Source organism: Oncorhynchus clarkii, chromosome 11, assembly GCF_045791955.1.
Source record: "Oncorhynchus clarkii lewisi isolate Uvic-CL-2024 chromosome 11, UVic_Ocla_1.0, whole genome shotgun sequence".
NCBI classification, from domain to species: domain Eukaryota; kingdom Metazoa; phylum Chordata; class Actinopteri; order Salmoniformes; family Salmonidae; genus Oncorhynchus; species Oncorhynchus clarkii.
Window position 1 is genome coordinate 34445228 of NC_092157.1, and position 26830 is coordinate 34472057.

At 43.6% G+C, this 26830-nt stretch overlaps 1 protein-coding gene across 1 annotated transcript in view; it reads right to left on the reverse strand.

Annotated features, from left to right (window-relative positions):
- LOC139420457 (plexin domain-containing protein 2-like) overlaps positions 1–26830 on the reverse strand; it is a 170560-nt gene that overhangs the window by 120421 nt on the left and 23309 nt on the right. The gene's annotated exons all lie outside the window — the stretch shown is intronic.

A 26830-nucleotide genomic window follows, 5' to 3' on the forward strand; every position in this document is an offset into this window, starting at 1 on the left:
AACAAAAACATTCACATGTAAAACTGCAAATGTGATTTTTACTTGTGAATGTTTTTCACGTGATAGTGTACATTCGATTTTCACATGTGAAAATGCAATTCCACATGTGACAGTTGCGTTTCAGTTCTCAGCTCAACATGTGAAAACAGCTATTATATATGTAGAAATAAAATTTCACATGTTTTTTTTGTAAGGGAAGTAATAAAATGGAGTGGGGGTTTTAAGTTAAGTGATACACTGTTCAGATAAAACAGTTTACACATCTTTAATCAATATGATTACATTTGAAATGATCACTTAGTGCTGACTTTGAAATATGACCCCCACCTGGGATTTAAATTCACATCTCTGGATTTGGGATACGTTGATCTTTCTGCTGCGCCACAAAGTCAGTAGCATTCTCAGAAGTCCCCTCATTACCAATATTACATCTCTGCACTTAGCAAAAGAGTACCATCTGCACTATTACTTTAGTTATTGACTTATTTCAGCAATTTGAGGGTTTTTCTCTATAGTTGTCTAATGTTCGTGGAGCATATGATTCCATTTTAATTTTACCCCTGAATCGCTATGATAAATACTGTATAATAGCTTTTCTTGAGTGTATTTTTAACAAAGCTGAGATGAATTTGAAGTCCAATTGCACACTTCAGGACTGATGGCACCATCCATCTTACGCCGGAGCACAGCCTACTGCGCTGATGGAATCTTTCATAGAAATAGACAGTCAGGCGAACAAACACAGCCAGGTAGGCTTGAATCCGCGAGGCTAGAATGCAAATGGGGTTATATTCCAGTATTCCTCCTCTCCAAAACTATTCTCGCACTCGCCTTCTCTTCTATCTTTCTTTCAGAGTTTCAAGAAAAGGTAGAGGTGGGAGTGCTGGTGGGGGCCTTCCAGCACTTCTAGAGAGATGGATGTTCCTTGGCACCCACACACCCCATCAATCACCTCTCAAGGCCGCAGACCTGATGGGGATAATGTGTGTGTCACATCGGTGCCATGCCGCCCGGGCTCTCTGCCATCAGCTCCTTGGCCCTGGCTCTGCCACTCTGGGCTCCATTAAAGGCCAGCTCTAGCCTTTTGGGGGCCCCCACCTAGCAGCAAAACATTTTAGTGGCCCTCCTCTTGATGGTGGCCCTCCTCTTGAAAAATGTCACTTTTCAAGTTCATTCCCTGCAATTCTACACATTTTGTAATGACTTATGCCATGTTATCATGATATCTAATCAAATCAATGGGGGTACCCTTGAGGTCAATGGCCCCTGGCTCAATTGATCAAACTCACAGGCCTCTCAGACACATCCGTGGCTGCCAGCCCTAACCAGACGGAGAGAAGAGAAGGAAGGGTAGTGCTACCACTCAAAGGAATAGCCCCTCTCCTCTCCTCCACTCTGGAGTTGCCAACTACAGTATGGGGAAGGGAGACATTGAAAGGTAAATGCATACAGACAGCACCAGAGGAAGACTGGAGTACGTAAATAAAACATTACAAAATGGAGTATTGTAGTAGTAACAGCAGTGCTGTTTGCCATTTTAAAAAACCATCTCTGACCATCAAGACATTCTCCCCTTTCAAGTCAACCTCCCTCTGACCTTATTATGGATCATCTGTCACAGGTATATCTGCAGTGTATCACAAATAAGACACCAAATCCAGTCTAAAATGTCACTGCACTGAGGCATTCAAACTGCATTGTCCCGACAATGTGCCTTTGCCACCAGTAGGTTTTGATGAAAGAGAGAGCGAGAGAGGGAAGAAATCAGTCAGTGGTATGGAGGAATGAGGGAAGAAAATCCCCAGGGGGGATACGGCTGGAGCCGAGGCTGTACGTGCACAGCTGTCAGAGAGAGCGAGAGAGAGAGAGGGAGAGAGAGAGAGAGACCTGAAGCTACCTGAAGCTGCAGGGAATATTACAGGTTTCTCCTCTAGCCTGCTTGTCTCTGGAGAGAAGACAAAATGAGAGACAGAGAGACAGCCTTGGACACAAGTCAGCAACAGAGACACAGAGGAAAGCTAGAGATATCAGCTTTGCTCCCTCTACATCTTCTGTGAGGCAGCCAGGACTGAGAGAGCAGTCTAATATGTAGGTTCTGTCCCAAATAGCAACCTAATCCCTATGTAATATAAAAAAGGCAGTTAACCCACTGTTCCTAGGCCGTCATTGTAAATAAGAATTTGTTCTTATTAACTGACTTGCCTAGTTAAATAAAGGTTAAATTAAAAATTGTAATTAAATCTAGCGCACTCATTTTGACCAGAGCCTATGGGAACAGAATGCCATTTGGGACTCAACCATAGAGTCCTACAGTATGTGAGGCTCTCACCAGACAAGAGCCAATTAAATGGTAGCCATTCTTCTGTGTTGATATTGCAACTCACATGCTTCCCTAGATGAATAGCTATTCCAAAGTAAATTCACAAAATGGAAATGTCCTTCAAAACATGAAGACAAATGAAAACTTTTTGATGATATATCAACCGATTATAGCATTAGGATACCATTATAGGCTGAGAAGTATAGCAAACTAGAGAATCCATCTTGGATTTACTCCAAATGGAAAAGAGTTGGGAAATAATGAGCGGAGATAGTTTACACAGATTTTCTATGACGTCAAACAAATATTTATTTATATTTGAAGTTAGGCCTAATTCAAATATTTGTTCCTCCTGGTTATTGCCTTGATATTTATCCCAGCGGCATGAAGGAAAATCAATGCGGAAAGCAGTTCAGGGTCAAAATATCGGAGTTCTTTGCAGCGCGAGAGAATTAAACCACATGATACACCGACACTTGAGAAAAAGAGCCAACATAACAGTACTGATTATTCAAAAAACACTTGTCATCCTCATCAACAATAATAGACGCATAGATGCATCCACAGACTTTTTAATTGCATCAAAGATTAAATTGACAGTATTTAATTTAATGTCACACATCCTGCAGCAAACTCTGGTAATTGGTGTTTCTTTATAAACTTCTTATGGCTGCAGGGGCAGTATTGAGTAGCTTGGACGAAAGGTGCCCAGAGGTACCCAGAGTAAACGGCCTGCTCTTCAGTCCCAGTTGCTAATATATGCATAGTATTAATAATATTGGATAGAAAACACTCTGAAGTTTCTAAAACTGTTTGAATGATGTCTGTGAGTATAACATATCTCATATGGCAGGAAAAAACCTGAGAAGAAATCCAAACAGGAAGTGGGAAATCTGAGGTTGGTCGATTTTCAACCCAGCCCCTATTGAATAAAATAAAATAAAAACAGTGGGATATTGGTTATGTTGCACTCCCTAAGGCTTCCACTTGATCTCAACCGTCTTTAGAAACTTGAATGAGGCTTCTACTGTGATGTGGGGCCAGATGAGAGCTCTTTGAGTCAGTGGTCTGGCAGAGAGCCAGGTCCTGGTTATGCGCATTTCACATGATAGCGACCTGCGTTCCATGGCTTTTCTATAGACAATGGAATTCTCCGGTTGGAACGTTATAGAAGATTTATGATAACAACATCCTAAAGATTGATTCTATACTTAGTTTGAAATGTTTCTAAGACCTGTAATATAACTTTTTGAAGTTTTCGTCCGACGTTCAGCTGGACCTGCACGAGCATTTGTATTTGTGTACTAAACGCCCTAGCAAAAGTAGCAACTTGGACATAAATAATGGACATTATCAAACAAAACAAACATTTATTGTGGAACTAGGATTCCTGGGAGTGCATTCTGATGAAGATCATCAAAGCTCAGGGAATATTTATAATGTTATTTCTTATTTCTGTTGACTCCAACATGGTGGATGATTCTTTTTTTTTCTGAGCGCTGTTCTCAGATTATTGCATGGTTTGCTTTTTCCATAAAGATTTTTTTTAAATCTGACACAGCGGTTGCATTAAAGAGAGGTATATCTATATTTCCATGTCTAACAATTGTATTTTCATCGACATTTATAATGAGTATTTCTGTAAAATGATGTGGCTCTCTGCAATATCACCGGATGTTTCTGGAACTACTGAACGTAACACGCCAATGTATACTGAGATTTTTTTTATATAAATATGAACTTTATCAAACAAAACATACATGTATTGTGTAACATGAAGTCCTATGAGTTTCATCTGATGAAGATCACAAAGGTTAGTGATTCATTTGATCCCTATTTGTGCTTTTTGTGACTCCTCTCTTTGGCTGGAAAAATGGCTGTGTTTTTCTGTGAGTTGGTGGTGACCGAACATAATCGTTTGTGGTGCTTTCGCTGTAAAGCCTATTTGAAATCAGACACTGTGGTGGGATTAACAACAAGATTACCTTTAAAACGGTATAAAACACATGTATGTTTGAGGAATTTTAATTATGAGATTTCTGTTGTTTTGATTTTGGTGCCCTGCACTTTCACTGACTGTTGTCATATCAATCCCGTTAACGGGATTGCAGCTCTAAGAAGTGTTTAAGAAGAAAAGGAACAGGTTTTTTTTAGGGGTTCACAGCAAAGTGAAGCTGTGAACGCCTATTGTTATCTTCTGAATGATTTTTTTTCATTTTTTCTTGACATTGTCAAATAAGTCAAGAATAAATGTATAACTTTTTGTCTAGTATAGAACAAGAATTACAATGTTTCGATCCGAAACGGATCTTCATCAGGTCAAACACACTGAGCGTAACATTTTGTCTAATTTGGCACACAGAAACTACAGGCCATGAGTAACGTAGCCAAAAATAACTGCACCGATTGCCCTAAAGGGAGCACTGTTATAATCAGTATTACTTAAAACCCTCATATCCGTCGCCCCATTTGACCTAGAGACTTGAAACATTGATTGTAGGTGTCTTTACTCATGTTGAACAAACGTGCCTCAAGGACCCATAAGGTCAGTCTGATTGTCCTCTATTGGACCTTTTAGAAAACCTTTGAATACAAATTTGGTATGTGGAGTACATCCTTTGTAAATGTACTCCACAATGGTCTATTAACTTGAAACGTTTTAGGACCCTCAAAGACATTACCAAGATGAACCATGTTAAGTTTGGCATTGATATGTCGACAAATAAGGAAACTATAGAGCTATTTGGGCATCAGGACTGCGTCCCAAATGGCACCCTATTCCGTATATAGTGCACTACTTTTGACCGGGGCCCATAGGGTCAAAAGCAGTGCACTATAAAGCTCAGACAGTGTTCCCGCAGTGGACCACTCTTCATTTAATCCATTGTGTTATTGAGGCTATGACAGAAACGAGTGGCTCTCGGGGACTTTGAGTCTGGTGTGCTTATCAGTGTGTCTGCACGTGTGTGTGCGTTTTGTTTCTGTGGGAGTGAGCGCGGGCGTGCGCTCTCGGGTGCCTGAGTGTGCTTGAGGTAACAGTTGCCACACAGACACGCAGGCACACACACATACGCACACATGCACGGGTGCAAGCATGCAGCACTTGTATACCATCTGTCTATGTGGTAATTAACATACACACAGCAACATGGCATCCTAATAATGTGCCGTGGGCAGTCTCACGCACCTAAACCTAGTCTGGAGAGGAAGAGGCTACAATTCCCACATTAGTGCCTTGAAATGGTTCATAAGTGACTTAAATGAAGCTTTTTTTTTACTTTTATGCTGTCCATTTATTGTTATCCAGTCCATAAATCCATGTGTCATTAAAAAGCCTATCACTGTGTAATTATTGAGTTGACTCCAATTATTGAGTTTAGCTTTTTACTACAGTGGGCTAAATCAGGGTCACACAGTATTTCTTGGTAGGCTTAAATAAATCTACTTTGAAACAAAAGTATACACCTCACACACATGGTTATGGGCTTAAAATAAGAAGACACATTGTTACGGATACAGGTATCCTGTGTCTGTGTGTATCCTGTGTCTGTGTGTATCCTGTGTGTTTCTTTTCTCTCCTTCTCCCCTCACAGGTGAAAATCATCACTCCCCAATCAGTCAACAATCAACCCATCAATCAGAAGACACACCTCCTCCTGTTTCCTACCCTATCACAGTTCCTTCCCCATGGTTTAAAAACCCCATCATTTGTTTGTTCAGGAGCTCAATCTTTGTAATGCCATGTTGGTAGATAGCTGTTCTTTGTAGATTTCAGGAGAGCTCAATCTTTGTAATGACATGTTGGTAGATCTCTGCTCTTGATAGATTTCAGTAGCACAATCTCTTTGTAAATGCCATGTATGTAGATCTCGCTCTTTGTGTAATAATTAACCTCTTCTTTTGTTTGAGCACCTCCAAATCACTTTGTCATCTCCTGTGAGTATTGTTTTTGTTTATGGTGTTTGCTGGTGGGAAAAAGGGGAAACCAAGACAAGTCGCCCATGGGCATACACTACCCGTAGGTAAACTTTGTTAAAACACACTAGTTAGAACTGGGCGGACCACCCACTGTATTTTTGGTTAGTTAGTTAGCTGTTGTTGAAATAGGCTAGTCTAGCTTAGGGGTGTTTTTGCATATTTGTTTCTTTCCTTGGGTCCAGCTCAGCCCCTTTTCCTGCTCCCCCCCCCCCATTACCGTGTGTTTATAATAAACCCTGAGTTTGACGGTATTATTTCGGTTGTCGTGGTTATTTCGTTCACTTTTACTTTGTCACTATTATAATTTACATGAGTTATGTTACGGGTCTCACTACCATCCCCCCTAGACTGTCGGGCAAAAAGAGATTCGTAACATAAGTGGGGGCTCATCCGGGATATGTCTTTACTGACACCCATGCCGCTCATGTAGATTGTTGTAGTGGTATAGTTCAGTGTTGAGCGTCATAGCTGAAGTAGCATTAGTGTTTGCTATTTTCGTTGGCTCTTGTGAAGTAGTGTAAGATGGCTACTTTTGATTTGAAGTCCTTTTTGGATAATCCTTTGTGGGAGGTTTTTGATAAATGTTGTAGAGTTGATTTAATGACCTTGGCTGACCATTACTCAATGTCGATTCCGCAGAGTGTAGTTAAGGCGGAGGTTAAACAGCTAGTGTTAAATGTATTGTTGGAAGAGCAGGTGCTTGTGTTACCGCTGCCTGAGTCTACTAACCCTGTAGGGGATGTTGCTGCTCCTGTAAGCCCATTGGTATCTGATAATGAGGGTGAGGCTAAAACACCAGCCACATTGTCCCATTTTGAACCACTCTCCCCACTGTCAAACGGTGATGCCAGAAGGGATGTCCGTTTAGCACAGTTCCAACTAGAGGTGGAAGAGAGAGCCCAAATTAGGCGAGAGACTCTCCAGTTGGAGATGTGTAAAATTGAGGCAGAAAGAGAACAGCGGCATTTAGATTTGGAGATGGGTAAAATTGAGGCAGAAAAAGAACGAGAACAACGGCAGATGATGTGTAAAATTGAGGCAGAAAGAGAACAGCGGCAGATGACGTTTAAAATGCGCCAGATGGAACTGGAGGCAGAGACAGCGAGGCTAGCCTTCGTTCCTACTGTGCCTGTTTGTGAGCCGTCCCCACCTGCTGTGTCCTCAAACACGTTTGACATTAGTAGGCAGATTGCCTTAGTACCTTTGTTCAGAGAGTCGGAGGTTGACTCCTATTTTTGTGTATTTGAGCGTATAGCCGTAGCATTGAAGTGGCCTGAAGAGGTATGGTGCCTATTACTTCAGTGTAAATTAACTGGTAAAGCCCAAGAGGTTTTGTCAGCGCTACCTCTGGAGGACAGTTTGAATTATGAAGTGGTCAAAGCTACTGTTCTTCGTGCCTATGAGCTTGTGCCTGAGGCATACCGACAGAGATTTAGGTCTCATAGAAAGTCTTCTAGTAAGACTTATGTGGAATTTGCTAGAGACAAGGGAAATCTGTTTGATAAATGGCATGCTGCTAGTAAGGTAACTGATTTCAACTCTCTCCGGGAGTTAATCTTGTTGGAAGAGTTTAAAAATTGCTTACCCGAACGCATTGTAGTTTACCTAAACGAACAGAAAGTATCCTCCCTGGCAGAAGCGTCTGTGTTGGCAGACGAGTTTGTGTTGACGCACAAGAGTGTGTTTTCGGCTCAAACTGAGAGTAGAACCACTGAGTTTCCTACCTTTAGCCCTAGTCGACCAGCAGTAGTATATAAAGCACGCCAGAAGAATGAGCGTTCCTGTTTCTATTGTCATAAAGTGGGACATATGATTAATGATTGCTTCCTGCTTAAACGCAAACAAGGGATGCCTCTTCGTGCCAAGCCACCAACAGGTGTTGCTCTAATTCGTACGGTTGTGAGGTCTGCAACAAAACAGGTGCCTCAGGGTAACTGTAGTTTGAAAGACCCAGTCCCCGACCGCAGTTATGAACCATTCATTTTCGAGGGGTTTGTGTCCCTAGAGAATGACGAAGCGTCTCAGCGTCCGGTTAAAATCCTTAGAGATACTGGTGCGGCGCAGTCGTTTATATTGTCTGATGTGTTGCCCTTATCTGACGATACATACTGTGGTTCCAGTGTGTTAGTGCAGGGTATTGAAATGGGTTTTGTCCCAGTGCCGTTGCACTTTGTGAAAGTACACTCTGAGTTAATCAGTGGAATATTCAGAGTGGGGGTACGTCCTAAGTTGCCAGTGAAAGGTGTGACCTTTATAATGGGTAACGATATTGCCGGAGGAAAGGTAGTACCCGTATTGGAAGTATTGGATAAGTGACCACTCTCTCTCGAATGAGTTGGCACAGAGTTATCCACATGTGTTCCCCGCTTGTGCTGTCACTCGTGCTCAGGCACTACAAGAGGGTGACGTGATAGATTTGTCGAACACTGTTCTGTTCAAAGAGGATGATCAAGAGGATGGATTGTGTGATACCTCTGAGAAGCTGATCACCTCTGACAAACAGCCCAGGAAAGAATTAAAGAACGTTGAACTTATTGCTGATGCAATGCAGTTACCAGTTACTCGTGAGCAGCTGATTGCTAACCAAAAGGTTGCTAACCAAACTCGTCTTGACAACAAGCTTGCTAAATGTTTTTCTAGTGTTGTCTCGTTAGAAGAGGTGAAGAAGAAGAATGTGGCTTACTTCATTGATGGTAATCTCCTCATGCGTAAATGGAAATCCCATGTTGACGCGGGTGGAGATTGGAATGCTGTTTACCAAATAGTGATTCCTACAGCCTTTCGACAAAATGTGTTATCCCTTGCTCATGATCACCAGTGGTCTGGTCATTTAGGAATTACAAAGACGTATGATCGGATCCTTCGACATTTCTTTTGGCCAGGTTTAAAACAAGATGTGGCTCAGTTCTGTCGGACATGCCACACATGTCAGATAACAGGAAAACCAAATCAGGTTATTCCTCCCGCTCCTCTTTGTCCAATACCTGTCATAGGTGGACCATTTGAGCATGTGGTGGTTGATTGTGTCGGACCTTTACCGAAGACAAAATTGGGTAACCAGTTTATGTCTCGTGTGTGAAAATGTTTTCTGTATGTTTTGCAAGGTTGTTGCTTTGTTGTTGTGAGTATTCCTTTATACTGTAGTCGCAATCCCCCCTAGGGTTGCTCTTTTAAGGGTGGGAGTGTTACGGATACAGGTATCCTGTGTCTGTGTATCCTGTGTCTGTGTGTATCCTGTGTGTTTCTTTTCTCTCCTTCTCCCCTCACAGGTGAAAATCATCACTCCCCAATCAGTCAACAATCAACGCATCAATCAGAAGACACACCTCCTCCTGTTTCCTACCCTATCACAGTTCCTTCCCCATGGTTTAAAAACCCCATCATTTGTTTGTTCAGGAGCTCAATCTTTGTAATGCCATGTTGGTAGATAGCTGTTCTTTGTAGATTTCAGGAGAGCTCAATCTTTGTAATGACATGTTGGTAGATCTCTGCTCTTGATAGATTTCAGTAGCACAATCTCTTTGTAAATGCCATGTATGTAGATCTCGCTCTTTGTGTAATAATTAACCTCTTCTTTTGTTTGAGCACCTCCAAATCACTTTGTCATCTCCTGTGAGTATTGTTTTTGTTTATGGTGTTTGCTGGTGGGAAAAAGGGGAAACCAAGACAAGTCGCCCATGGGCATACACTACCCGTAGGTAAACTTTGTTAAAACACACTAGTTAGAACTGGGCGGACCACCCACTGTATTTTTGGTTAGTTAGTTAGCTGTTGTTGAAATAGGCTAGTCTAGCTTAGGGGTGTTTTTGCATATTTGTTTCTTTCCTTGGGTCCAGCTCAGCCCCTTTTCCTGCTCCCCCCCCCCATTACTGTGTGTTTATAATAAACCCTGAGTTTGACGGTATTATTTCGGTTGTCGTGGTTATTTCGTTCACTTTTACTTTGTCACTATTATAATTTACATGAGTTATGTTACGGGTCTCACTACCATCCCCCCTAGACTGTCGGGCAAAAAGAGATTCGTAACACACATGTACCATGTCAGATAAAGAGTTGAAATGTATTACATTTTGAGTCTGCATCCCAATATGACACTTTATATACATCACAGAAGACTGAAATATAACAAAACCGTTTGAGGTAGAAACACCAGATATTCTGCAGGTTTTTTGAAATAGTGTTAATTATAAAATCAGGAAAAATAGGAGTAATGTTCCCCCCCGTGAGGCTACTAGAGGGCGTTTTGCTCATTTGACTGCAGGAAAATGCTACACTTTAGGGTGTGTGACAACCAAAGGGAGAGTGTGGTGACCGTGAGAGCAAGTGTAACAGTATTTCTTCCGTCCCTCTCCTTGCCTCGAACCAGGGACCCCCTGCACACATCAACAACTGACACCCTCGAAGCATCGTTACTTATCACTCCACAAAAGCCGAGGCCCTTGCAGAGCAAGGGAAACAACGATTTCAAGGTCTCAGAGCATGTGACGTCACCGATTGAAACACTATTAGCGAGCACCCCACTAACTAACTAGCCATTTCACACCAGTTACACAAGCAAGGGACTGAGAGAAAGAGTCACAGTCAGCCCACTGACACCCCTATCAGATCACAGCTAAATCAGTCTACCTGAACAGAGCAATACTCAATCTTGAGCCATCAAAGCCAAAGGAACAGAGTAATATTAAGAAATGCTATAGATGGAAGGAATGTGTGTGGAAACCTACCAAAAACAATTAGGCAACAACAAATTCAATCCCTTCTAGACAACTTCCTGTACAAAACATTCCACTGTAATAATGAAGGTGTAAATTTGGCAGTAAAAAATGTTAACAGTATATTTGACCTCTCAGCTTCCCTATCAAATCTAAACATTTTAAACAGAAAACCGAAGAAAATGAACAACAATGCCAAATGGTTTGAAGAAGAATGCAAAAACTCTAAGAAAGAAATTGAGAAACCCGTCCAACCAAAAACCTAGAGACCCAGAAAACCTGAGTCTACGCCTTCACTATGGTGAATCACTAAAACAATACAGAAATACAGTACGGGAAAAGGAGCAGCACGTCAGAAATCAGCTCAATGTAATTGAAGAATCCATAGACTTTAACCACTTCTGGAAAACACTAAACAAACAACAACACAAAGAATTATCTATCCAAAATGGAGATGTATGGGTAAACCACTTCTCCAATCTTTTTGGCTCTATAACAAAGAACAAACATCAAAAACGTATACATGATCAAATACAAATCTTAGAATCAACTATTAAAGACCACCAGAACCCACTGGATTCTCCAATTACCTTGAATGAACTACAGGACAAAATAAAAACCCTCCAACCCAAAAAGGCCTGTGGTGTTGATAGTATCCTCAAGGAAATGATCAAATATACAGACAACAAATTTGAATTGGCTATACTAAAACTCTTTAACATCATCCTTAGCTCTGGCATCTTCCCCAATATTTGGAACCAAGGACTGATCACCCCAATCCAGAAAAGTGGAGACAAATTTGACCCCAATAACTACTCTGGGATATGCGTCAACAGCAACCTTGGGAAAATCCTCTGCATTATCATTAACAGCAGACTCGTACATATCCTCAGTGAAAACAATGTTCGGAACAAATGTCAAATTGGCTTTTTACCAAATTATCATACGACAGACCACATATTCACCCTGCACACCCTAATTGAAAAACAAACGAACCAAAACAAAGGCAAAGTCTTCTCATGCTTTGTTGATTTCAAAAAAGCCTTCGACTCAATTTGGCATGAGGGTCTGCTATACAAATTGATGGAAAGCGGTATCGGGGGAAAACATACGACATTATAAAATTAATGTACACAAACAAGTGTGCAGTTAAAATAGGCAAAAAACACACAAATGTCTTCCCCCCGTAGGCAGACCTGGCTCTCAAGAGAAGACAGGCTATGTGCACATTGCCCACAAAATTAGGTGGAAAATTAGCTGCACTTCCTAACCTCCTGCCAAATGTATGACCATATTAGAGACACACATTTCCCTCAGATTACACAGATCCACAAATAATTTCAAAACAAACCCGATTTTGATAAACTCACATATCTACTGGGTGAAATGCCACAGTGTGTCATCACAGCAGCAAGATTTGTGACCTGTTGCCACAAGAAAAGGACAACCAGTGAAACAAACACCATTGTAAATACAACCCACATTTGTGTTTATTTATTTTCCCTTTTGTACTTTAACCATTTGCACATCGTTACAACACTGCATAAATACATAATACGACATCTGTAATGTCTTTATTCCTTAGGAGCTTCTGTGAGTGTCATGTTTACAGTTCATTTATATTGTTTATTTCACTTCTGTATATTATCTACTTCACTTGCTTTGCCAATGTTAACATGTTTTTCCCATGCCAATAAAGCCCATTGAATTGAATTTAACCGAATTGAGAGAGCAAGAAAGAGAGGACAGGAGCGAGAGAGAGCAAGCAAGGGACTGAGAGTGAGAGAGACAAAGGATAAGAACATAAGACAGGAACGCAGGGAGAACATCTTGCTGACAAATGGTAAACAGGAGAATGGCTGTGCAGCTAACAAGCTACAGAGAACAATCATAGAATCTACACAGAATCTCCTTTAAGGCTGTTTGTAAGCCCCGGCCTATCCTCAGTTTTTCCTCAGCCTCTCTAACATACACTCTCCTAAGAGCAGCTGAGTCCATCATCAAGTCAACCATCTCAGACCTTCTCTCTCTCTCTCTCTCTCTCTCTCTCTATGTGTGTGTGGGTGTGTTGGAGGGGGACAGGGGGGTACTTGTAACCATTTCAGGTGTTGGGAACCGTGTGATCTGAGCCTTTACAACTATCTTATTAGCCGTAATTCTGATAATGTTACTCTAGGGATTATTCTGTTGTGGTTTACGTTGCTGTGACTGCGAGGTTTCATAACTCAGTGTAATAGACATGTGAGCTGTACTAGTACGTGATCTGTCTAAGTTGCTTTCCTGTTGTGTACATCAAGAGAAGTAGAACAGGATACCTCTCTGGGTCTGAGGTTGGAACCTATGTCTGAGCTGAACCGTTCGAGGTGTCAACCGTTTGAGACAGTTCCAAACTTCCAGCTGTGCCACGACAAAGACAACAAAGAGGAGCAGACCCAGTTCTGCCCAGCAACAGACACGGACTGTGTTTAGTTGAGACATACAAGGAGAAAAACTCTGCCTAGTTCAAATGGTATAAATATATGCTTGTGTGACTTGTATGCTATACTGTTCAGCTGAAGCATCCAGTTGGGTGAATACATCTGGCTGGAGGTTTCATCTGTGTCCTTCTGGGTCTGTACCTGAAAACCTAACACAGGGAAGTGAAGGGGGTGGATTGGGCTGGATTAATTTTACATTTACATTTTAATAATTTAGCAGATGTTCTCATTCATAGGAATGTACAGTTAGTGCATTCATCTTAAGATAGCTAGGTGGGACGACCACATATCAAAGTCATAGTAAGTACATTCTTCCTCAATAAAGTAACTATCAGCCAGGTCAGAGCTAGAAAGGGGTGGAAGGGACGGGGACGTTAAGTGCGAGTGTTAGTTCATGAAAGGCTTTCTTAAAAAAAAAAAGAATGGTTATGAGTCTGATCTTGGGTAAGGTTTGTCAGAAGGATGCCGGTGTTGTGGGGAGTAGGGGTGTAGGTTCAAGCTGTTTGACCTGAGGGTCACCTGCATCAAACCTTCTCGTTGTTCCTCACCAGTCCTGTCCTTATGGCCCTCTCCCTCCCTCCCTCCCTCCCTCCCTCCCTCCCTCCCTCCCTCCCTCCCTCCCTCCCTCTCTCCCTCCCTCCCTCCCTCCCTCTCTCTCCTCCCTCCCTCCCTCCCTCCCTCTCTCCCTCTCTCCCTCCCTCCCTCCCTCCCCCTCCCTCTCTCCCTCCCTCCCTCCCTCTCTCCCTCCCTCCCTCCCTCCCTCCCTCCCTCCCTCCCTCCCTCCCTCCCTCCCTCCCTCCCTCCCTCCCTCCCTCCCTCCCTCCCTCCCTCCCTCCCTCCCTCCCTCCCTCCCTCCCTCCCTCCCTCCCTCCCTCCCTCCCTCCCTCCCTCTCTCCCTCCCTCCCTCCCTCCCTCCCTCCCTCCCTCCCTCCCTCCCTCCCTCCCTCCCTCCCTCCCTCCCTCCCTCCCTCCCTCCCTCCCTCTTTTGTTTATTGTCCTCTTTTACAAGGCTGGACCTGTTTTCCTTAACACAGCTGTGTGGTCCTGACCGGAATCCACATCCCTCTGTCTCTCCATCCCCGCTCTCATTCATAGAGAACGCAGTAATACTGGATTACACCTGACTATTGGGAAGTGGGAACAACCAGGTGTAAAACAAAACAAAACGAACTCAAAAAATTGCCTGACACATGACTTTGCACCTGTCTCTTCCAATAATGACATTGGGCAACAGCCCAGTGCAGCCAGTAGGGTTACAAAATTCCGGTAACTTTCCCCAAACGTGCAGGTTTTCCAGACATCCCAGTTGAAAGATTCCCGAAATCTTGAGGGATTGAGGGAATGAGCAGGAAATCAAGAATCCTCCTACCAAAGTTACCAGAAGTTTGCAAACCCAGCGGCGAGACGACCAACTCAATCTCAAGGAGCTGGGTTGAAATATTATGACAATAGTGTGTTTCCATAACTTGCATACATATTGCAATCTAAACAACTATGAATCTTGTTTTTCCCGTATCGTATATCGATCCCCACCCAACCCCCCACCCGAGACCTTAACTCATAGATCATTTTGACATATGAACTTCATGGGTAATCGTATCTAATAACCTGTGACCGGGAAAAAGCTATCCGAAATCCAATGTCCAAGGTAGATGTGTCACTGCAGAGAGAAAGAGGTCTGTGACAGACAGGGTCATATTATCACCGTCAATCACACTGCAATCCATTTTAGCGCTGGCACCTAGTGGGACAGCCATGGTGTCAGGGGAGCCGAGGCCCCCTTCATTACCTGCCTGTCAGCGGAATTGTGCCCTCTTATCAGGCTTCATGTTTCGCCTGTCATGTATAGGCAGGGGCCTGTCACTGTGAATCTGCCACAGGACACAAACACACACGCACAAACAAATGTATGATGAGATGGTGAGGGAGGCTGTGTCATTGGGCCTGTTTCCTCATCCTCGCCCCCCATCGGTTCCAGTGATTTAGCACCCTGTGGTACATTACAGTAAAATACAGCTATTCATAGCAAACACATCAGAGAAAGGGGTCACAGACCCTTGGCACGGCTCTAAAACCACCAGATCTGACCACAGAATTGGAATAGACAGGCAGTAACAAATGGAATGGCTGACACTTAGCCTGCTAGCCTGCTATCCACTTCCAGCCATCACATGTTTCTTTTCGGCTGCATAGACAGAAGCTGGATCCCAAATGGCACCCAATTGCCAAAATAGTGCACTACTTTTGACCAGAACCCATAGTGCTCTGGTCAAAAGTAGTGCACTATAGACTGCCATTTTGGGATGCAGAAGACAGTCATCCAAACTGCACTGAAATTACCTCAAAGTGTCCTGTGCCAAAAACAATAATAATATTTTGACCTTATAAGCTTTTAAAGCTTTTTCAATGCCCCACTTCAAAAGTAGAACGCTGTATTCAACCTGTGTTTATGTCTGTTTGAAAAAAGCAAGAACGTAAAAATGCAAGATGAGGTTATTCCAGGTTACCTCATAGAGAAGGCAGCAACATAAACTGAAGTCCCTGGGATTAAATCATCAAAACAAATGCAAACATATGCCATGTGAATGCTCCATGGCTGCAACTAAAATTGACTTTTGATCAAAAGTAGTGTACTTTATAGGAAATAAGGTGCCATTTGGGATGGAGATGACCATTTATGGGTTTGACTGACCCTAAACCATAAACCATATGCTATGTGGTTACAGCAGGCCCTAACACTGTGTGGCAAAACAATAATCTACATTCTAGACCTCATGTTCAGACTTGGCATGGTCCATCACCAAACATACAACCATGAGTGAAAAACCACATGTGTGAAAAAGTGATTTACTCTAAACCCCATAAAGGACCTGAATCTCAGATTGCCCAGATTGCCATTTAAATCTATTAATAGTTTGATTGTTTTCCATTATACTTGCAATGTTTACCTACATTTTCTTCTGGTCATTCATGTTTGTGTCTGAAATCCGATGGCTGATCAGTAATACATATCTATATTGGTTAACTTGACCCGACCATTTAAGAGTTTGAAGGTGGAGCCCCAGGGAGTAATGTGTTTGTCTACGGGTCAGTGGAGTATTTGACCAATGCCTTGTGTCTATGCTGGCAGTAATATGTTTGTCTATTGGTCAACGGGGTATTTGACCAATGCCTTGTGTCTACGCTGTAATGTGTTGGTTCTTCGTGTAGCTAGGAGATGAATGTGCCCTGGGGGCTGTGGTGTCTGGGAGCTAGATTGGGGTATTTTATTGCCTAGGGAGAGTGGTCAAAGAGCATATTGGGGACATGCACACTCTCTCTACATTAAAGCCAATGAGAAATGCTTTTGTCCTACACAGAATACAGACACCAGGGGCGGAATGGTACCAGAAATAGGCCTTGGCATTTCTAACACACTGGCCCTTTTTTTCCCTCAAGGTCTCCATTATTATCCAAATAAATGATCATTTTGCGCAAAACCCTAAATTAAGACAAATCCACTGGGCTAAAGATGGACCAGCCCATCTGGTATTTTCCCGAACTGCCCTATGGCTAGTCCATTTCTGCCAGACACTGAGGGAGCAAGAGAGCAGTGTTTTAGCTGTACGTTAATCCCCAGAACACTTGCAAAGTCATGCACGCCACTGTGTCCAACACAGTCAATAATATCCCATAAAAACCCCATAGCTAGCTTAGGTGTCGCAGCCAGACACTATGACACCTGCATGCTCTAAATACTGGTCCATTGTCCTCTAGGGCTGACTGGCTGAACATTGGGGATTTAGTCCTTGGTTAGCAGCTTAAGGCCTGGTGTGCTTCTCAAAATGGCACCCTATTCCATTTATAGTGCATTACTTTTGACCAGGGCCCATAGGGAGTAGGGTGCCATTCGGGACGCACTCCTGGCTTTCTTACTCTTCGATCATCTGGAGGCTAAATAGAGCGTTGCGATATGATGACGTGAGAAAGTTTCCGTCCAACAACTCATCAGTGATGGTATCGATTTCTGTACGCCTCCAGAAAATTGTGGGTGTGATATTGGTTGGGGTGCAGTGGTGCAGTGGTGCAGTGGTGATTTCATGTTGTTCATCTTTAGCGTGGCTATTGATTGGTTTACTATTTCTTCCAGAACTTGGTGTTATCAGCCAGGTATTGATTTCTGGCCTCTTCATCACTGCTGGGGGCCACTGTGAGTCAGTCAGAAGTTGAAGGACGGACCAGTAAAGTTGTGTCAACTGCACTCATAACAGTTCAGGAAGAATGGAGCTCCAGTGACAGGCACAGACACGCAAACGCACCCCCCCCCCCTCCCCTCCCCTCTCTGCAAAGACTAACCTGTCACAAGCCTAGCGAACATCAGACACACGGGACAACGAAATAGTGAGAGGGGGAGAGTGAAAATAATATTCAGTCAGGGAGATGAAAACAGATAGATGGGTGTGAGGCAGCACCACTGAGGCCCATGTCTACCGTACGATACATCCCCTGTTATCAGCAGTAGATGACTCCTCCAACATCCATCCAGCTCATTAAGAACACATCCCCAGCCATCTATCATTCACACACAGAGACACACACGCAGACACACCCGCACACACTGGCCCAGTGGTCCAGAGAGAACAGCAGGAGTGACCAACCTCTAATCACGTGACACAGGAATATTAAGGCAGAAACAGAACTTGGGCTAACTAATCACATTCAGACAGTGGAGAGCAAAGGAATGGAACTATGTACGCTCTAGTCTGTGGAGGAATGATTCTGGGGCTGGCCGGGCACCTGATTGGGTTTAACTTAACTGAAGATGTGAGGGCTGAAGTAAGTTGATTAATATCCATGGTTGGACCTGGTCTTATTCACTACAAAAGAAACGGAAGCAGGTAGGTAGGGACTACCTGACTGTGTCCAATAAGACATGCTTGTTTCCGTTATCCGTGTTGCTACCTTTGCTACTGATTGAATTTAGAAATATGGAAAGGATCCGTATAGAGTTACTGATCTAAGGATATTGAGCGACTGTTGCGGAATGGGTGTGTGTATAGCGGGACTGTGAATGTGACTGTGACACCATGGCCCTCTTATTTAGGCGCGTACAGATGGAATCAGTAGTGTCACAAGGTCAAATCATTGACGGCCCATCCCGAATGGCACCCTATCCCCTACAAAGTGGTCAAAATGTGTGCGGCAGGTAGAGAATCGGGTGCCATTTTGGGACACGGACGAGGACTCAGATGGGAGAACACATTGGGAGATGGCGCCCCTACCACAGTGGTTTCTCTTCGATGAGTCTCTTTGTCTCTCTTTCTCTCTCTCATCTCTTTCTCTCACCATCTGTCTTCTCCCTCTCATCATTATCCATCTCTCTCTATTGGTCTCCAAAGTATTATGCCAAAATAACTCATCTGTCATATCAGTTTACCTGTTAGGAGAAACAGCGTCAGACGTTAGCAGGTGTGGTTGTCTTAGTGTAAAGTGACTGCTCAATATTCTCTGTCGCGCTCTCTCTCTAATAAGCAAGAACACACACAGAGACACAAGCATGCACACACATGTGACTTGTTTCAGGAAACTAGGTGTATGTCTCAAGTCACTACTTCAAATGAGAGGCATTTGAATGTAAACATTTATTTTTGATCAAAATCTGTTTATTTGGGGTCCAGAAATGCCTTCTGGAACATGTGAACTTTCATGTGCCTTAATAACAAACTTGCATTCCATCCAAAAATACAAATAAATTACAAGCCTGGTTGGTTTAGCCATCGAAACAGCCAGGAACCTTCCCGCTATCCATGATTAGCTGATATAATGGATGGGCCGGACATGCCGGGAGATGAGTTTGTATTGGTCTGCCATGTAGCGTGCTTCTGTCTATAACATGAGCTGCTCAGTATGTGTTGATGATCCTTTCTACAGCACCGCTTTGAAAGCTATAACGTTAGCCATCGAGAACTACAAAGGTTTTGCTACTTTTCTCAACAACATTGATGGGGTGGCAGCGTAGCCTATTGGTTAGAGTGTTGGACTAGTAACCGAAAGGTTGCCAGATCAAATCCTTGAGCTGACAAGGTACAAATCTGTCATTCTGCCCCTGAACAAGGCAGTTGTCCCACTGTCCCTAGGCCATCATTGAAAATAAGAATTTGTTCTTAACTGACTTGCCTAGTTAAATAAAGGTAAAATAAAAAATTGATGCCCTGAATTTAGCAGATCTATCGACAGATCAGTTGTTGTGATTTGACACTAGCCAAACAAGATGTAGTTACAATCAAAACAGAGTTAAATGGTTCAAGTCTGCCGTGAAGCGTTCATTTCTGTATATGGGTAAGAGTCTAGCTACATTTTCAGATTGTATACGTTTCTAATCGTGTCAGAAAGTCATTTTCATTACAAGTTAAAGTGCACTGTTTGCTAGCTAGCAAAAGTTAGCTTGCTGGATAGCTAACGTTACGTTATGATCTGTGTAGTAATATTATTTGAATCAGAAATCCATTTGTATTTCTAGTTATAGTCTAATGTTAGCTAACTAACATTGAACATAGTTGTTAGCTTTAGCTACCTGCAGATTAATTCTGCAGCTATGACAATGTTTGCATTGGTAGTAGTATGAGTTGGGATTATGCCGGTTCATTGTTTAGCTAGCTAGCTAGCTGTACATATCTAGACAATAGTGACCCATCCAGTTAGCTAGATGTGGGTGTGGGGTGGTTTCCTTCACACAACTCATCGATTTAGAAAAGAGTGATCTAATAAGTATAAACACTGGACACGTTCTATTTTTCATATTGCTACTATGCAAGTAACCATTTCACTGTAATGTTTACACCTCCTGTATCCTGTGCACGTGACAAATAAACTTAGATTTTATTTGATATGGTGTGTGTTTACCAGACACAGTAATGTGAAGAAGAATATGACCTGTTCCAAAGTCAGATTAGGATAAAGGCCAAGAACTAGGTAAAGTTTTTTTTTTAATCTGTTTTTCATTATTGTAGGTTACTACTTTTACAACTATCAGTCTTGAAATCTTTGGTTGTTTACTAAACTTCTCGCTCATAAGACCGAATCGATGCAGTCGGCCACAAATGTACACACTCACACAGAAATGCATGCATATACTCGCACACCCACACACACACACACAGTCCTCACTCATCCGAGTGACGGCGGCCAACCTCTGTGTGTTCATCCATTCAGTGTGTCGAATCATAATTACTAACAGAGATAATGTGCAGACAATAAACTAGTCTTTACCTCAACACGTGGCTCTGTTTTTCTCTCCAGGCTTTAGTTTGGGCTCATCTCCCAAACAACTCATTGAGCAAAATCATTTCTCCACATACAGGTATTTTTTGGGGGGTACAGAAAAAGGGGAAATAGTTTCCACAGTGGGTATTTTGTTGTCAATATCAAAGAGAATCGCTCATTTGCTTAGAAAGCATACACTTTTATATGCAAAACACTGCACTGACTTGGGGGAAGGCAAAAGAAGAATGCCAAATAATGAATTTTTGTTCTGTCTCCTCTTCTCACCTTGTCAGTCTGTCAATTTTTTTCTGTCAACATCAATAACAAAGGCATTTAGAATATACATCAAGGAGCAGACAGCTCTTTGGATAAAATGCTTGATGTTTGACCGTCGGCTTATCGTCAGATCTCCAAAGATCGGTTAAAAAAAACAAAACAAAGAAGAAATTGATAGACTGACAGATCTCGGATTAAATCCCCCCCACTAGCTTTTATTTATTGCATGTTTTATAAAGTAGTTGAGATGGAGTTTGGTTGGCAGCTCACAACTCCAGAGCCATGATAATGCACATTGCTTTGGCACCTTGGCTACTTTACCCGTCTGTGCTATCAGAAGGGAGAGAAGAGGAAGAGAGAGAGAGTTAGGCTGACATTTCATCAATATCTGGATCCTCTCCCCCAGACACCCATAACCCCCTAGGCTCAGCAGGAAATGGATGATTTGAGAGACGAGTCATCCTCTGTCCCCATAGGGACCAATAACAGGAAACAGCCAGGTCAGCTCATCTGAAGGGTGACATTTAGGGCTGACTTACCTAGAGGGACAGATCAGAAGACGCTGGTGGGGATAAGGGAGGGAGGATGGCTAATAATAATGGCTGGAACGGATTGAAGATTGAATGGAATGCTATCAAAAACAAGGAAACCACGTCTGATGTGTGTGATGCCGTTCCATTTCAGCCATTACAATGAGCCCGTCCTCCAATATCTCCACCCACCAGCCACCACTTAGATGCTTCCTTCCCCTCACCGCCCACAGACCAGTCCGTTCTGATGGTTGAGTCTGCAACCTTTCGTGATCCCTTCATTGGAGGAGGGTGCATCAATTACTGGTGTGTAAATGGCATGAATAATGAATTCCTAATTAATCTGCCAGGATTAATTTACTTTCCATCACAATTAGTGTAATCTGGGGTCCGGTAGATAAAAGACAGTTAATGAGAGTCAATTAGGAGTATTGTTGGCTCACCACCACCTGAGAACACACTTCAAAACAACTTGAAATAGACACAAGACCAGAGGGACATTAAAACAACAGAACTGACACAACGTGTGTGTGCCAAATGGCACCCGATTCCCGACATTGTGCACTATAGGGCTCGGGTCAAAACTTTTCGAAATAACATAATGAATGGACTCAGAATGCACAGAATGCACCAACATTCCATGCATATGAATGCCTAGCACACAGGGCTACTCCTATGACAACCCCATGATTTATAGTGCTTACACTGCACTTGAACAGCTCTCTTCTAATATGTGACCTGTTTCTGGAAGCTAGCCATATGTCGCACGTCACTACTTAACAGGAGAGGCATTTGAACATATTTTCATCCAAATGCAGTTTTTGGCAGAGCTGCCTTCTGGAACATGTGCCTTAATAACAAGCTTGTATTCCATCTATAAATACAAATAAAATGGTTAAAATTACAAGCCTAGTTCGTTTAGACACGGAAAAAGGCATGCTAGCCATGATTGGCTGAGATAATGAATGGACTGGACATGCCAAGAGATGAGTTCGGATTTGTCTGCCATGTAGCACGCTTATAACATGAGCTGCTCAGTATGTGTGGATAATCCTTGCTACCGTGACATTTTTGAAAGATAAAGTAGCCATGGAGAACTGCAAAAGTGTTGATAATGCTCTCAGCAACATTGCTGCCCTTAATTTAGCAGGCGCTATCAACAAAGGTCAGTGGGAAAAAGTTGTGAGGGACTACTTTCTAGAGGACGATCGTGCCAAGCTTACTCTTTCTGACTCGGAAAATGAATCAGACAATAAGGAAATCTTATAGGACATATCATTGCACTCTATAATCCTCTGTAAACTAGTCATCTCTGTATACTCGTCGCAAGACTCACTCATTGATGCTTATTTATAAAGCCCTCTTAGGCCTCACTCCCCCCTATCTGAGATATCCACTGCAGCCCTCATCCTCCACATACAACACCTGTTCAGCCAGTCACATTCTGTTAAAGGTCCCCAGAGCACACACATTCCTGGGTCACTCCTCTTTTCAGTTCGCTGCAGCTAGCGACTGGAACGAGCTGCAACAAACACCCAAACTGGACTGTTGTGGCTGCTTTGTGTGATGTATTGTTGTCTCTACCTTCTTGCCCTTTGCGCTGTTGTCTGTGTCCAATAATGCTTGTACCATGTTGTGTTGCTACCATGCTGTGTTGTCATGTGTTGGTGCTTTGCAATGTTGTTGTCTTAGGTCTTTCTTTATGTAGTGTTGTCTTTCTTGTTGTGATGTGTGTTTTGTCACATATTTATATTGTATTTATTTTGTATTGTTAATCCCAGGCCCCCGTCCCCGCAGGAGGACTTTTGCCTTTTGGTAGGCCGTCATTGTAAATAAGAATTTGTTCTTAACTGACTTGCCTAGTTAAATAGAGGGTAATAAAATAAATAAGAATCCCTGAATTAAGTAACAACATTTTAATTGAACCAGAGATTGTAGAGTCTTCTGATGACAGTGATGGGGAAGAAATGGCGAGCAACAGTCTTTGTTGTCACGGACCCAGTTTTGAAATCAGTGGAATGCCCGGTGGAAGCAGAGTATGAGAAGGAGATGGAGAAAATTCTGACATTTGATTGTATCTGTGACAGAGAGTGATAAAGATGTGATGATTCTTATGGCATTGCACACTATCAGTGTGTCATGCCCTGGCCATAGAGAGGCTTTTATTCTCTATTTTGGTTAGGCCAGGATGTGACTAGGGTGGGCATTCTATGTTCCTTTTTCTATGTTTTTGCATTTCTTTGTTTTTGGCCGGGTATGGTTCTCAATCAGGGACAGCTGTCTATCGTTGTCTCTGATTGAGAACCATACTTAGCTAGCTCTTGCCCACATGGGTTTTGTGGGTAGTTGCTTACTGTTTTTGTGTCTGCACCAGACAGAACTACCCACCACAAACGGACCAAGCAGCGTGGAGAAAAGGAGGAATGGACATGGGAGGAAATTCTGAACGGGAAGGGATCCTACACATGGGAGGAGATCCTGCCTGGAAGGGATCGCCTCCCATGGGAACAGGTGGAGGCAGCAGGAGAAGGGAACCAGCGTTACGAGGGAACACGGCTGGCGAGGAAGCCCGAGAGGCAGCCCCAAAAATATTTTGGGTGGGGGCACACGGGGAGTGTGGCAGAGTCAGGTTGGAGACCTGAGCCCACTCCCCATGCTTACTGGGTCGAGCATGTGACTGATCAGGCCCCGTGCTATGGGGTGATGCGCACTGTGTCTCGGCAGAGCAGTCACAGGCCGGTGTGCTCGGTGCCAGCGTCCCGCATTTGCCGGGTGGAAGCTGGCATCCAGCCAGAACGGGAGTGGCCAGCTATGCGGTCGAGACCGCCAGTGCACCTCCACGGCCCTGTGTATCCGTTGCCTCGGCCAAGGAAGAGGCCGCCTGTATGTCTCCCCAGCCTGGTGAGTCCTGTGCCTGTTCCCAGAACCAGGTCTCCTGGGTCTCCCTCCTGTCCAGGGCTGCCAGAGCCGCCCTCATGTCTGGAGCTGCCAGAGCCTCCCGTCAGTCCGGAGCTGCCAGAGCCTCCCGTCAGTCCGGAGCTGCCAGAGCCTCCCGTCAGTCCGGAGCTGCCAGAGCCTCCCGTCAGTCCGAAGCTGCCAGAGCCTCCCGTCAGTCCGGAGCTTCCAGAGCCTCCTGTCACTCCGGAGCTGCCAGAGTCGCCCTTCACTCTGGAGCCGCCAGAGTCGCCCTTCACTCTGGAGCCGCCAGAGTCGCCCTTCACTCTGGAGCCGCCGGAGTCGCCCTTCACTCTGGAGCCGCCGGAGTCGCCCTTCACTCTGGAGCCGCCGGAGTCGCCCTTCACTCTGGAGCCGCCGGAGTCGCCCTTCACTCCGGAGCTGCCAGAGTCGCCCTTCACTCCGGAGCTGCCAGAATCGCAGCCCCTCAGTCCAGAGGCGCCCCTCAGTCCAGAGGCGCCCATCAGTCCAGAGCCGCCCCTCAGTCCAGAGCCGCCCCTCACTCCAGTGGCGCCCTCTACGAGGCTCTTCAGTCCGGGGCCCGCTGCGAGGGTCCACGTCCCGCACCTGAGCCGCCTCCTTAAGGAAGGCCCACCCCTCCCCTCCCCTTTAGAGTCAGGTTTTGCGGCCAGAGTCCGCAGCTTTTTTTTGGGAGGGGGGGGGGGGGGTGGGGGGGTACTGTCACGCCCTGGCCATAGAGAGGCTTTTATTCTGTATTTTGGTTAGGCCAGGGTGTGACTAGGGTGGGCATTCTATGTTCCTTTTTCTATGTTTTTGTATATGTTTGTTTTTAGCCGGGTATGGTTCTCAATCAGGGACAGCTGTCTATCAATGTCTCTGATTGAGAACCATACTTAGGTAACTATTGCCCAAATTGATTTTGTGGGTAGTTGCTTTCTGTTTTTGTGTCTGCACCAGACAGAACTGTTTTGGTTGCTCACTTTGTTGTTTTGTTAATCAGTGTTCAGTTCCATTAATAAAACGATGAACACTTACCACGCTGCACCTTGGTCCTCACCTTCTTCCACCAACAGCCGTGACACAATGTGAACTGGAGGGACTTGACACAAAGGGACAAGCAAGCTGTACAAACAACGGAAATGACCCTGGACATCTTACTTAGTCATAGGGGATCTGGTATGCCATGAAGCGTTCATCCATATTTACGGGACAAAGTATGTGCGCCGAGTTGAACGGTCGGAAATCCCGCTCCTCGCTCATGCACACTGCTCCGGCACTCCACGTCCTTTCCAACAACTCCTATTTTTCTATTTTTGTGACTAACTGGACCTACTATTTGGTTTTGAAGTATTGAAATCAAACCATATGATTTGAATGACATTTATTTCATAAACAACAGGGAAAGGTGAGTGTAAGATGCGCTCATAATTTGAAATAGGCTACACATCGTATAAAGCAACATATAAACACTCTAAATATGTCAGGAGCCAGACAGGGAGCCTAAGAAGGAACACAAATGAATTATTTAGGCTACATTATTTCAATTATTTGGAGGCTATAGACCAAAAATAAATACATTGTGAAGCATTTATGAGTGTGACACATTAGCCTGGCAGGAACATTAAGAGCTCAGCATTTAAAAAAACATTTTGTTGTGTTAAATCATTATAGTCAATAAATTACACATATACCGTCGGAGTCGGAAGTTTACATACACCTTAGCCAAATACATTTAAACTCAGTTTTTCACAGTTCTTGACATTTAATCCTAAATATTCATTGTCTTAGGTCAGTTAGGATCACCACTTTATTTTAAGAATGTGAAATGTCAGAATAATAGAAGAGAGAATTATTTATTTCAGCTTTTATTTATTTCACCACATTCCCATTGGGTCAGAAGTTTAAATACTCAGTTAGTATTTGGTAGCAATCCCTTTAAATTATTTAACTTGGGTTAAACGTTTTGGGTAGCCTTCCACAAGCTTCCCATAATATGTTTGGTGAATTTTGTCCCATTCCTACTGACAGAGCTGGTGTAACTGAGTCAGGTTTGTAGGCCTCCTTGCTCGCACACGCTTTTCAGTTCTGCCCACACATTTTCTATATGATTGGAGGTCAGGGCTTTGTGATGGCCACTCCAATACCTTGACTTTGTTGTCCTTAAGCCATTTTGCCACAGCTTTGGAAGTATGCTTGGGGTCATTGTCCATTTGGAAGACCCATTTGCGACTAAGCTTTAACTTCCTGATGTCTTGAGATGTTGCTTCAATATATCCACAGAATTTTCCAACCTCATGATGCCATCTATTTTGTGAAGTACACCAGTTCCTCCTGCAGCAAAGCACCTCCACATCATGATGCTGCCATGCCTGCGCGTCA